The following is a 15,058-nucleotide window of genomic DNA, read 5'->3' as shown; positions in this document are numbered from 1 at the left end:
CCTTAACAATAATCGTGGGATAAGGGTAAGAGGTGAGATAGTGAGAGCTATGTGATTGATTATCTGTGAGTATGTGTGAGATAATTTCTCTGAGAAGATGATTAGCTTCTGAACAAGGTCCTAAATGAAATGAAGCTGCCTGGGGACATGTACATATCTGGGAGAACGTCCTCTTGGTAGTTGGAGTAGCATGTCCTGCAACAGTAAAGGAACTGTCATGTTATAAAAGTACAGTAAAGTCAATCTAGGCGATGACAGCTTGCCAAGGAGGGGTAGCAGGAGCAGAGAGTCAGAGGTAGGTGGATTTCATCATCTGGGCCTTGTGGGCCACATTGTTCATCAGACAGTTTCAAATGGAAAACTAAGCTTTTTGTTGTCTAATGGTTTTCTAGAAGTTTAGTAAAGAATAACAGCCTTCTAATGCCTGAATTTACATCTGTATCCTGGAAGCTATACTTTATTCTTTTTTTCTTTTTTTGTCATGTATCTGGCTGTATCTCAGAATTTCTTATCTCTGCAAGGGTGGTAAGCAGGGGGCAATGGCTTTCTGTTTTATAGAACTATTTCTTAACCAGTATAGAGTCTTTTATTCTACTATGGAAAGAAAATCATTAAATGGGAATGTTGAATGATGGTTGGTTGATAAAGAATTATAGGAGGAAGAAACAGAAAGGCAGATTTGTTTTTGATTATGAGTTTTGAATAGTTTAAATTTCACAAAAAGCCTGAAATATTTTCCATGTTGAATAAGAATAACTTCTTGCTTGCCATTTTAATATTTTCCTTTATCTTCTACACACTCTCCTTCTATCACTTCATCTACTTCTTAGGTTTCCATGTGAAAACTATGTTTGCAGTTATATTATTTACTTTGAGGCCCAGAGTCTTGTGTTCAATAAATTATTGCATTTTCTGCAGACATTTAAACTTTGGAGTGTCTCAAATTAGACTCACCACTTTCTAACTCAAAAACAACTTCTACTCCCATGTTCCCAGTTACAGTGGCATCCTCCTCCACTTTTTATCCTAGCCTAGAGATTTGAGTCATCTTTGCTTTGTCTTTCTCTTCTTCCTTAAGCCTAAGGTCACAGTACGTTAACCTACCACAGGATTTTTCAAATCACACCTGGCATTCTTATTTACTATGGTCTTTTACATTATCTCCTGTGATGGCTCCTCTTGTTCTCCCTAAATCTGTTCATCTTCCATTCCATTTCTAGGTGTGTTTATAAAAATACAGTATGCAAAAGACTTTCACTTGCTCCCCATTGGCTATGATGACAGCCCCAGATTTTTTTGCAGTCGTTTACACTTGGTCTCTGGTATCATACTCTAAGGTCGAGTCACACAAATTTGTCATTAGTCTTTGAACATTTACCTGTGATTTCCCTCCAGTGGTAATGTTCCTTCTCACCATGGAACATGCACATTTGTCTTAAAGCATGGGTTCAATTAAACTTTGTATAGTGTTTAGGATTTCTCTCCAATTGCTTTTGTGTGAGCCCATTTTCCTCTTTGTACCATAGCTATTGAGTTTCCCAAACACACCAGGTAGTTTGGTTCTTCTCTTTTGTACATTTATCCCTCCTGTCTGCAAGATACTTTATCAACCTAGCAAATTTGAGTCCATTCTTGAACACCTAACACAAGCATTTCTTTAAAGAAGTCTTTGCCATTCAGGCAAGGGAATTTAATTGCACTAACTTTTTCACTTTTGGATATTGAACCCTGGGCCTTTCTTTCCCATGCTGAGCAGGTGCTGTACTACTCAAAAATAACATTGGTCTTAAAACTTACACATTTCCTGACAAAAAACATATTGGACAAACTTGTTAGTATTTGTTTTTGATTATGATTATGATTTGATTTGTTTTTGATTACATAGATTTTCCTGTATGTGTTTCTGGAATGTAAGAACTGTGTCTGATTCATTTTTGTGTTCCTCAGCACCTAGCAAAGGGACATAGTATCTCCCTCAGAAAACATTGACAGAGTGATCAAATTATTTATGAACGAATGGAGGAAAACATAATGTTTCTTTTATGCATGTCATCATTCAAAAGCCCACTTACAGAGCCTGTGCGAATTGAGGTATTCTGTGTGCGAAGAAGAACGTGGGGCAAAAAACAAGTATGCCCTAAGTATCAGAGTTATTGAATTTGAACATAAACCTTAAAACTCTATTGTCAATAACAGTGTCATTAAGTAATTAAGGAAAAAACTGAAATGAAAAAGAAGGTAAAAATAAGCCAAATATACACTTTAAAAAAATCCTAGTAGAGTATAATGTTCTCTCTTGAGCATGGGTAACTTTACTGTCCCAGTACTATTCACTGGGGAACTACTACCCCTGTTCAACTAATAATCCAATTACTCTAAGTTATTTTTGTTCAGTTAGTGGATAATTTTTACAAGCTTTTAAAAACATTCTTTGATTCTTGCTATCATGAAACTTTATTGTTTCAATCTTCAGAACATTGAAAAAAATGATCATTTATGAGATGGTTTGGATTGCAATAAAGTTGTTTAGTTGTGGTCTTAGATCATTGTGATCAAATATCAATTAAAGCAAAAGAGAATGGTAAATGAGGAAGAGAAGAAAGAGGGCTTTGGATTTAGGTTACAAACCAGAAGCTGTTGAAAGTGGAATTGCATGATACAAATTATTTTAAATTATGACTTCCATGAGAATGAATCAGGTCATAGGAAAAAGAACAAAAGTTGAGAGAACAGGTAAAGGTTTTTTTCAGGGTCCATTATTAAAAAATGGTGGTTTGAACAAATTTTTTTTTTAAAAAAATTTCTTCTTTTCCTTTCTTGGTGCATTATAGTTGTACATATTGATGGTATTGATTATTACATATTTGTATAGGCACCCAATATAACAATATAATTTGTCCAGTATCACTTCCTAGCACTTCCCCCTTCGTTCTCCTCTTGTCACCCCTTAGTTTCTTTCCTCTACTGATCTTCTTTTGATTTTTAGGAGATTCACTCAAACTTTGTTTTAGTTTTTTTCCTCCTTAGCTTCCACATATAGACAAAACACAAGACCCTTGACCTTCTGAGTTTGACTTCTTTTGCTTAAAATGATGGTCTTTAGTTCCATCCATTTTCCTATAACTGATATACTTTCATTTTTCTTTATGGCTGAATAAAACTTCATTATGTACACATACTGCATTTTCTTTTCTTTTATTGGCTCTTTTTAGTTACACATGACAGTAGAATCCTTTTTGATATAATCACACAAGCACGGAATATATCTTATTCTAATTCAGGCCCCAGTACCTCTTCTTCCCCTTCCCTTTCCCTACCCCCTGCTCCCTTCCCTCTATTGATCTTTCTGCCATTTACCAATAGTTTTTTTTTAAAATTAATTTCTTATATATGTATATGATAATAAGATTCACCATGGTGTATTCTTGTATGTACATAAGTTTCTTTATACATTCATCCATTGTTGAACACCTAGACTGGTTCCATAGTTTGGCTATTGTGAATTGTGTCGTTATAAACATTGACATGTATCACTGTAGTAAGATGACTTTAATTCTTCAGGGTAAATACCAAGAAGTGGTATATCTGGGTCATAGGGTGATTTTATGCCTTGTCTTTTAAGGAAACTCCATACTGATTTCCATAGTATTGCACTAATTTACTGTCCTACCGACAGTGTAAAACTGCTCCTTTTCCTCCATATCCTCTCCAGCATTTATTATTATTTTTATTCTTGGTTATGATTTGCATTTCCCCAATTGCTAATGATGTTGAATATTTTCTATGTATTTGTTGGCCATTTGTATCTTCTTTTGAGAAATGGCTGTTTATTGATTGGGTTTATAGCAGTGAAAATGGAAAAAAAATTGAGCTTTTGGGAAACATGTCTAAACCATAACACCAACCTATATGAGCTCTTCTCTGTCTTTTCATTTGCCTATTAGTTCACTCTTCAGTTGAAGATTGTCTCGTGTGTGAGACAATGTAAGAATGTTCAGCGGTGAGATCATTGGGTTAGGGGAGGCTTAACCTAATCGGTGGATTAATGCACTGATATGGATTAATGGGTGGTAACAGTATGCAGGTAGAGTGTGGCTGTTGGATGTATGTCACTGGGAGTTTGCCTTTGAGCTTTAATTTTCCTGAGGGTAAGAGCAGCTCCCACTCCCTCTCCCATACTTTTTAGTTGTAGATGGACACAATACCTCTATTTATTTATCTTTATGTGGTGCTGAGGATAGAACCCAGGGTCTTACATATGCTAGGTGAGCACTCTACCACAGAACCACAACCCTAGCCCCTCTCTGCTTCTTGATTGCCATTTCCTGAGCTGCTTTTCTCTGTCACATCCTTCTGCAGTGGTGTTTTGCCTCACTTGGGCCCAGAGCAATGGAGTGGGCTCTCTGTGGTCTGATAACTCTGAAACTGTGAGCACCAAATAAACTTTTCCTCCTCTAAAATTGTTCTTGTCAGATCTTTTGACCACAGCAATGGACAAGCTGATTAAAAGAGTTTGGAAACTTATGTTCCTTGTTCCACTGCAAAAGGTGTTAACTGCATTATGGTCTATTGCATGGTATTTCCCCTGTGGATTCTATTTAAGATTGTTAGTTCAGATTATTTGGAAAACAAAGCTTGAGAAGAGAACTTAAGTGCTAAATTTATTGAAGAATGCAATTCCAGGGAAGCAGGAGTGAGGGAGAAAGGAGAGCGGGATAAAGGAGGAGGGAGAGCACACATGGAAGTGTACATCACTAAGCTAGTAACAGCTTTCACAAGTGCAGTTGACAGATCTTGGCTGAAATCTGCAAAAAGTTTACATGAATCCACATATCTCAGAAAAGTGCATCTAAGGGAAAGATGATGAAAGTTGTATATGCCAGCTTCCTTCTTTCTTCTTCTATGATTTAAATCTTACCCTAGTATTATTTGAATTTTAACAGCCAGACTTTCTGTAGTTTAAGACAAAGGATTGAGCATTGGTAAAATCTGAGTTGTGGTACAGTAATATTTGAGCATGGATGACCTTTCCTTATGACCATTAGGTTACAACCTGTAGATGATAGTGCTCTTCTTTTTGTACTTTCCATTGAAGATAAATCCCTAAATGTCAGTGAATCTTTACAATTTGTGGATGATGAAAATAAAAATGATAGAATAGCAATAACAACAGCAATCATATGCCAGTCTCTTTACTTAAGCTATTATTAACTTTTACAACCATGCTTCATGAACAGTATTATTATTGTTGTCCATCTCTTTTTAAAGTTAAAGCTTATAGAAATTAATTTGTCCCAAATCCCATAGCTTATAAACTAAAGTATAAGGTTTCAAGCCCTATCTGGTTTTATGATTCATACTCTTGGCACAGTCTTCTATTACTTTAAGTACATCATTTGATCCTGATTCTTACAGTTTATTTTTAAATTTCTATCTTTTATTTATTATTAATTTGTTATATATAAATGGTAGTATTTATGAAACTGTTATGAGATGACTTAAATAATTTTAAAGGGTCATATGATATATTTAGTGTATATGTGTATGTTTATAAAAATATATAATAAATATGTTTATATGTGTGTGTGTGTGGTAAAATTTGTTGATATATCTAAAAATAGAAAAGAATACATTCTGTAATCCTAGGACATCTACTGAACATAAAGGTAGAAATGGTATCCAAACACATCCTTTACAAACAGCTGGTGGATATCCTGTAAACTCAGTAGAAGTAAGAAGAAAATAAGCAAAACTGAAATTTATTTTCACAACTCAGGACGGGAAATGGTTACAACTTGGGTAATGCAGCTGAGATGTAAACTTTGATATTTTTAAAAACAAATTGTCCTTTACATGTGTGTATCATAGCATGTTTGAAAAATTTTCATTGTGCCCAGGTAAATATTATCTTCGGCCATGTATACAGAAAGTGCAAATGGCTTCCAGATGGAGATTATCTAAATCAACATTTGTGTTCCTATCTGAGAACTTTAGGAGTCCATCTTGATGGTTCAAAAATACAGTATTTTACTACATACATTAGATACTTGTTTCGATATCTGGATTGACTCATTATACATAGCGATTGAAGTAATGATTCATGTGTATCACAGTTTCAAAATGTTTATACAGTTCATTTTAAAACATTTATATATGTCAATAAAATAGTCACAGGAATGGCTATATATTTCATTATATATATGATATATATATCATTTAATATAATTTAATTTTATATATATATATATATAAATAAAGTACTGTTAGTACTTTTATGTTTATATATATATATATATATATATATATATATATATATATATATATATATAATTTAACTTTGATTAAATGCACATTTTTTCTTCCATGCGTGAGTTTCTTCACTGAGAAGTAGTAGCTTGGGAGTGAAGAAGAGCCTGTCCTGCAGTGATGTGAGGGCAGTAATCTTGGTTGTGATGGTGGTATGTCCTTGACAGAGTAAGTCTGAGATGTTTGAGATGAGGAACCTTTGTATGTACTCACGGCAGCAGTCTCTTCTGTTTGATTATTAGTAGGTCACTGAAAATATTTTTGCTATATTTTTACTATTTAATCTAATTGTATTTCTCTTCTTTTGCATTATAGCAAGGTATTGTTACATTTATGAAATGTCCAAGGATATTGCTTAAATATTTGAGTACTAGGTTTTCTGAAAGATATGAGAGTTAAATTAATATTAATATAACAAAAATGGAAAAAACCTAGGTCTGATTCTGAGACAGTCAGATGCATTAAAGGTGCTTGAAAAACATATTTAGTAATGTTTCAAAAATATATTTGCCTCTCGTGTCCTTCTTTACCCATACATTTCACAGTTACCTTCTTTTGCTTAGACAAGGAGCTAGGTGGTAATGTCAACTAATAATTTTTGCCTAGTCTACATTAACATTGGAAATCATTGAAGCTATACAGAATGTACAATATATATAACTTTTTGTATACAGTATATTCATATAAATGATTCATCTTTCTTTTTTTCAATATTTAATTGAGAAAATAAATCCCTCAGTTTCTTCAAGGATGTGGGAAATGCACCATAGTACAAATGCCTGGCACTCTGAATGAATTTAATTTCAAAGTTAGGAAAAACATTACTGCCACCAGCAGTATTTAAACGTTCTCACACTTGGGAAAATTGCAGTATAGTTTAATTTTCATGTGTTATTTTTCTTGATACTAGTAAAACTCAGCCCCCAGGACAGCTAAAGTAAAATAGGGATTAAAAATAATCAAAATTGCTAACCTCTGTTATTTTGGTTTCTATGAATGATCCATATTAAAATGACAAATAGGAACATTTGAATTAGGAGGGATCTTAAAGTTTAATACTTCAACTCTTATTTTTGTGAAAGTTGAAACTATAGTTGTTTTACTTAATTTTGGCCAGTCCCTTGTTTTCAGAAACATAATTTCATTCAACCCTTTGAATAACCATCTGAGGTGTTAATTAGTGTCTCCAATTAACTATGAGGAATAGGGTCAGGTTGTTCAAGGCCATATAACTAGTAAATAAGAAATTAAGATTCAAATCAAATATTTTCATCCCTAAGTCCAGTTCTATCTCATTAAGGTGAGATAGTACCTTGCCATCCTCAGACATTTTCTGGATATGTTTTCTTGAAAACCATGATTTAGGTATTAGAATTTCTCAATTTGTATTTAATATCAATTATAATCTAAAAAATGACGCATCTGCTGGATCATCTTATATCTACCATAAAATTAATCCTTACTTAATATTTTAACACCTTTATTCACCTTTGAGTTTATGATACAATGCTACTCAACAGTCCAACTTAAGTTTTCATATGTTAATGACAAAAGCAGTGAGTTTGATTATAAAATTATGAATTTTGAATATAGAGTTGGTCCAAAAACACTAATGTGCCAAATTTTGTTTTTCTAAGATTAATTTAAATTTTATTTTGTTGTGGTATAATTGTGTATTTATTTTATCTATGACCAGTACTATATTCTCATGTTTCTCTCTGAGTGTGTGTATGTGTGTGTGTGTGTGATGCTGGGAACTGAAAACAGGGCCTTGACATGGTAGGCAAACACTCTACAAACTGAACTATATCCATAGCCCTATTTGTATGTTTCTTAAAAGAAAATGGTATGCATATAAGCAATCCTATTTTTACCATAACCCCCCTGCACTGTTAGTACTTTTATGTTTCTGGCATTAGTACAACTTTCCAGAGCATCTTCATGCAATCATGAATAAAGAAAAAAGCTACCACACTGTACTGTATTTTTTCCCCACTGAATTATATATCATGGGGATCTTTCTAAATAAAAAAACTTTATTCATCATTTTTTAAGGTAAATGGTGTCCTATAATAAGAGTCTGCCAAAATATATTTAATGAGTCTCCTATTAATACATATTTCATTGTTTATAATTTTGTGATATTAAAAACAATGCTTCAGTAAAGATATTTGAACATACATATGTGTGTGTATACGTGTGTGTGTGTATATATGTGTGTGTATACATGTGTGTGTATATATATATGTGTGTGTGTGTGTGTGTGTGTGTGTGTGTATATATATATATATTTTTTTTTGTACTGAGGATTGAACTCAGGGGTACACAAACACTGAACCACATCCCCATAATTAGAGAAGGATCTTACTGAGTTGCTTAGTGCCTAACTTTTGCTGAGTATGGCTTTGAACTCAAGATCCTCCTGCCTCTTGAGCTGCTGGGATTACAGGCGTGTGCCACTGCACCCATCTGAACATACATAATTTTGTATGTTTAAACATGCATGTATTTATGGAATGGTGTAAGCTTCAGAAATGGAATTGCTAGGTTAAAGAGTAAGTGAATTGTAATTTTAATAGCTAACAACAAGTTTCTTTCTACAGGATTATATCAGTTTTGAATTTCTCTCAGCAATCTAGCAAGATGTTTCCCCAGAGCTTTTTCACATTCTCCAACTAAAATGAAGAGGAGAAAAAACAACAACAACAGATTACCTGGGAAAAGTCACTGTGTTCAGCACTAAAATTAGAGGAAAATTTCTTCTGTGAATTCATATGAAAAAGACATTGAGTAATTGAGGACAAAAGCTTCTTAACCACATCCTCACAATTAATATTATTAAACATTTAGTGGAAAGTTTCTCAGTGAAGTTAGTGGAATAATGTATAAGAACAACTTGTCCAAAGCAATTTAATAGAGAAAAGAATGTGGGCCCATGTACAATTTTCTTTCATGGCCTTGTTTAACCAAAATAAAACTTAGCATTAGTCAGCGCAATTATTATTATTATTTTTCAATTCTCAGATCCTTATAAAAAGATGATCAAAACAATGTGTTCTCGGATATAAATCCACCAACACACAGAAACACAAAATTTCATTCACAATTATAAAGGCTTAGACTCCCAAAGCCTCTAGCATAGATTGATTAGAGGGCAGTACACATACTTCTCTTTATCCCACCCAGATATTATACCTTCAAAACAAGATTTGGAGCATTGTTCAAAAAAACTGAGTAGTGTACTTAAAAGTACTTTGACAGGGTTGGAGGTATAGTTCAGAGGTAGAGTCCATGTTAAGCCTGCAGTGGGCCCTGCACCAAAGAAAAAGAAAAGGGGGAAAAGATTCTGACAAAGATATGGGTATGAGGTTATTCTGTGTTTACTTGTAAGAAAAGAAATATGCATTTTATTAATCATATGAATTGGGGAAAAGATCAACACATGCTAACATTTTTTTTGGTCCCCAATTTTCATATGCCTGTGTCTAACTTTGGCTGCATAGAAATCCACTCCATGGCTATATATGAGCTTATATAATAATCTATTGTTGGATATTTGGTATGTTCCAAGATTAGTGATTCTTATAAATAAATATTTACATGCATTTCTTGAAGCAGATTCCTCCAGAACAAATTTCTAGAAGTGAAGTTATGAGATGAGTTGGTAAAGGAAGAAGCAACATCAAATGCTGAGTAAGGAGAGTGTAAGTAAGATAATGGGAATTGAACACCACAAGAAGGAGATTGCTGACTTTTATAAGAAAAAATTGTAGAGGAGTAAAGGAGATAAAAGTTTCAATGGGTAGGTTGAAGAGAACATGGAGAAGAGGAAGAGAAGGAATTAATAGGTAAACAATTTGGAGCTTTCTCATGAAGGGATAAAAAACTTTGCTCTGAGTTTTGTGTAAGCAAGAGGAATTGTGTTGCAAAACATGATGGTTAGCCTTGGATTGACCAAGGAGTTTTTTCCATTGAATAGGAATGAAGTAAGATAGGTATATAGTATACCTGTCTGATCCACACCGTTTTTTCATTAGAATAAGAACAGAACATTAATACTATGAAAAAAAAAATCTCATATTATTTTTTGTTCTACCAAACATTGTTAATGGAAAATTTCCACCTTTGCACATTAAAGATTTTTATTGGTTATAGTGGTCCTCTCTTTAGATAGGGGATGTATGGCAATATTATATTTCTAAAAAGAAGGATATAACAGAAATTTCATGTGACTCATAAATCTTAAAACTTTTACATAATAACCTTTATAGAAAAAGTTTGATGATTCCTATTGTAGATGTACTCTAATGTCCTTAATCAATTCTTTTGTTGATTTAAATTTAAGTATTTGGCAATCAACAAGTACATGAAAAAATGCTCACCATCTCTAGCAGTCAGAGAAATGCAAATCAAAACCACCCTAAGATACCATCTCACTCCAGTTAGATTGGCAGCCATTATGAAGTCAAACAACAACAAGTGCTGGCGAGGATGTGGGGAAAAGGGTACACTTGTACATTGCTGGTGGGACTGCAAATTGGTGCAGCCAATTTGGAAAGCAGTATGGAGATTTCTTGGAAAGCTGGGAATGGAGCCACCATTTGACCCAGCTATTCCCCTTCTCGGTCTATTCCCTAAAGACCTAAAAAGAGCATGCTACAGGGACACTGCTACATCGATGTTCATAGCAGCACAATTCACAATAGCTAGACTGTGGAACCAACCTAGATGCCCTTCAATGGATGAATGGATAAAAAAAATGTGGCATTTATACACAATGGAGTATTACTCTGCATTAAAAAATGACAAAATCATAGAATTTACAGGGAAATGGATGGCATTAGAGCAGATTATGCTAAGTGAAGCTAGCCAATCCCTAAAAAACAAATGCCAAATGTCTTCTTTGATATAAGGAGAGTAACTAAGAACAGAGTAGGGTCGAAGAGCATGAGAAGAAGATTAACATTAAACAGGGATGAGAGATGGGAGGGAAAGGGAGAGAGAAGGGAAAATGCATGGAAACGGAAGGAGACCCTCAGAGTTATACAAAAGTACATACAAGAGGAAGTGAGGGGAAGGGGAAAAATAATACAAGGGGGACAAACGAATGTCAGTAGAGGGGGCAGAGAGAGAAGAGGGGAGGGGAGGGGAGGGGAGGGGTGATAGTAGAGGATAGGAAAGGCAGCAGAATACAACAGACACTAGTATGGCAATATGTAAATCAATGGATGTGTAACTGATGTGGTTCTGCAATCTGTATATGGGGTAAAAATGGGAGCTCATAACCCACTTGAATCAAATTGTGAAATATGATATATCAAGAACTATGTAATGTTTTGAACAGCCAACAATAAAAAATTAAAAAAAAAAAATAAAAATAAATTTAAGTATTTGGATTATTTCATTTTTTTTTTTGCTTTTGACAATTCCACACTCTATTGCAATCACCATGCTGAGACATCTTCCACACATAAGAAAATATATCTACTGAACAATTTCCTAGAGCTCATGTTGCCAAAGAATATGTGCATTAAAATATCAATTTGTTGTCTTCACATCTATATTAATTTATATCCCCATAAAAAAGAGTGACTATTTTTATCAGTTCTTGATATTTTAAAGCTTTAATTCCACATCTATAAGATATATAGAAAATGGCAACTTCTTTTTCTCTGTATTTGTAATTAGCTTTAAAAGTGGGCCTGCATTTCATATTTATTGATAATTTAGTTATTTTAAAAATTGTGTTATGACATCTTTTGTGCATATTTTTGTTGCATTTTCTTGTTTATGTTGCTTTGCAATGTCCGCATTTTGCCAAATTTATCTCTTTGATAATCACATAATTTTATTTCGTTTCCCTTATCTTTTATTTGTATCTTTTTAAAATTGCTGGATTATATGATTAGGATTTATGTAGCTAAACTTATTATTCAGCTCCTGTAAGATTCTTGATTGTACTTTAGAATAAAAAAAAGTTTTATAATTTAATGGGTTTCTTATTTAATTAGAAGAGGAATAAGAGGTTGAGGGAAAAGGAGTTAAACAAATTTTAAATTTCTACAGGAGAAAATAAGAATTTTTTTCTTATTATGTATATGCATAAGGTATGTTAAATGCAAAAACTCGACTAAACTTTACAATAACCCAGTGAACACTAATGGTGGAAAAGTTCAAAAGTGGAGGATTCATGATATAGAACCCAAGGAAATCTCAGGAAATGGTAACACCAAGTATTTCTGAAATTGAAAGTGTGGATAGGATTTTTCAAAAGAAGAATTGGTTGAAAATGTATATTGGGAGCATTTAGAATTATATCCCTGATTTTCTGAGCATCCAGAAAACTATCTTTTCCTCCTCCCAACAGAAAACTGAAGGTTTATCTTTGGACTGGTTAAACCAAGCCTTATCCAGGACAGGTCAAGCATGGCTGAAAAAAAAGGCATCAAACTGAAAACAGGAGACCTAAGTGAACATTTGCACTTCTCTTTATCTTCCTCCAGTTCCCAGAATTCTGAAATGTGATTTGTACTTTGTAGTTAAAGGTTTTTTTTTTTTTTTTTTTTTTTTTAAGATTTTTCTCTGCATAAACTGAACAGCAAAAAACAACATATCTATATAAATTATCAGATAACATTTGTCTAATTATATACCTGAGATTTTTGCAAAACCACCCTGGTATTTTGCTTTCCTGCCAAGCAGCTGTGTCTGTGCATGCCAAGTTTCTGCCCTACATTTTAGTGTTCCACTCTCATACAGGAAAAAAACAACCATAGTCACCATGAATTTGATGAAATTTAACACCATTTGAAATCAAAACAAAAAGAAAGGAAACTCAGAGGACATAGGGACAAGGCAAAATACTGAAAACAAATTTAAAACTGATTTAAAACTCATTTCTGAGTTTTTCTTCTATCATTTGAGAGATGAGGCAACATATAATGAGAAGATTAAGGTGCTAAAAAAAAACATGGAGAGCAGGTGTGGTGGCACATGTCTGTAATTCTGGCGGTTCTGGAGGCTGAGGCAGGGGGATCATGAGTTCAAAGCCAGCTTCAGCAAAAATGGGGTGCTAAGCAACTCAGTGAGAACCTTTCTCTAAATAAAATACAAAAAAAAAAAAAAAAAAAAGGCTGGGGATGTGGCTCAGTGGTTGAGTGCCCCTGAGTTCAATTTCCAGAACCACTTCCCCCTGCAAAAAAAAAAGAATATGGAGAGAACCAAAAGCTTTTAGAAATTTAAAAATTGTTAGCAGGCATTTAAAAAATCAGTTGGAGGTTTAGAAGATGAAGGTGAAGTAAGCTTTCTATAAGCAGAACACTCACAAAGAAATGTAAGATGAGAGACAAAATAAAAACAAACAACAAGAGGATCAATCAACGAGTCCAACATCTGAATATTCAGAAAAAAACAAGGAAAATAAAGGGAAGGGGAATTTCAAAGAAACGGTTTAAACTATTTCCCAGAGCTAACAGGTTTGAGGTCCAGAAGCCCTATTGAACAGTGGCTCAGTGATTGAAAACCCAGCACTGTCAGGCATCTTGGCATTTGAGAAACTACCATTTTTCTGTGAAAAGTAAAAGTTTTAATATGTTTAAAAAGAAGTAGAAGATTATCTCACCAAATTAAGGTAAAGAAGATTTCTTAAAACATAAAAGGCAAAATGGTTTTTAAAAAGGAATAAAGGTCAATAAATTTATTACATCAAAATTTTAAATTATGTATAATAAAAGATGAAAACATTTAAAAGAATAAAATAAAAAAAAAATAAAAGCCTTAAAACTGTAAGCCATAAACAGGGATAAAATAGTTTCAAAGAATATAACTTATAAATAATTATTATCTAGTATGTATAAAGAACTATAAATTATTTAGAAAAAAACAAACACTTTCACATATACATATACAGTGCCAATTGAAGGGTTATGGAAAATAATGTTCCTATAAGACAGCCCCTAGAAAATACAGAAAGACGCTGTGTCTCCAGAGGAGAGAGGAAATCAGCCAACCATTAAACCCCCTTAGTAAATTCTTTCCTGGTAAAAATGGGCTGCAAGGGGAAAAAAAAGCAAGCTTTCATTCTTTCCCAGGTTCATCCCTAGCATCTGCACCAAAGGCAAACATTCATCCCTTCCCAATCCCAGTGGGTCCTGAAGGGAGGAGGTGGATACTGAAATGCTGGGCCCTTGACTTGGACCCTTTCCATTGCCAGTGAGTCCTGGAAGGAGAAAAGCAAACAGTGAAGCTCTGGGAAAAATGGATCCTAGAGGAAGAAGATAAGCAGTGAACACTGGGTTCTCAGCTTCTCCCAGTGACAATGAGTTTCGGATTTTTTATAACTTATTTCCTGACTGCTCAAACCAACACATTCTGCCTCAGTGTCCAATAATTAAACCACCCTCATTGTGAACTATAAAACTTAGAACCCTCTGTAACCGGGGAGCCATTACAATGCCTGATTGATTGACTTCGCTGGGGAATAAAGGAAAGCATGTTGATCTGTTTGAGGTCTGCTTCCATCTAGGTTATTTGTGTTTTCATAATGGTGCCAAAACTGTGTTGGTTATTTTTGCTTACACAATATCAATAGATATCAATATATATATCAATAGATATCAATAACGAGGATAGTAGAAGAACTACTAAAGTAGAATTGCCAAAAGGTGAAGTAAGAGGAAAATATTTGCCACCTAACAAATGATTAAAGGAATTAAAAAATTAAACCATAAAGGGTATCATATTCGCAAATTTT

The 15,058-nt window shown here is 33.8% G+C and overlaps 1 long non-coding RNA gene across 1 annotated transcript in view; it reads left to right on the top strand.

The window, feature by feature from the left end:
• Positions 1 to 9,297, top strand: part of LOC114095077 (uncharacterized) — a 42,390-nt gene extending 33,093 nt beyond the window's left edge. Inside the window, exon 2 of the long non-coding RNA XR_003583185.2 lies at positions 8,910 to 9,297. This is a non-coding gene — a long non-coding RNA (uncharacterized lncRNA). The remainder of the gene's footprint in view (positions 1 to 8,909) is intronic.
• The last annotated feature ends 5,761 nt before the right edge of the window (positions 9,298 to 15,058 follow it).

The sequence above is a fragment of the Marmota flaviventris genome, chromosome 6 (genome assembly GCF_047511675.1).
Source record: "Marmota flaviventris isolate mMarFla1 chromosome 6, mMarFla1.hap1, whole genome shotgun sequence".
Classification (NCBI taxonomy): domain Eukaryota; kingdom Metazoa; phylum Chordata; class Mammalia; order Rodentia; family Sciuridae; genus Marmota; species Marmota flaviventris.
The sequence above is the reverse complement of the archived record's forward strand: the minus strand, read 5'-3'. Positions and strand labels throughout refer to the sequence as shown.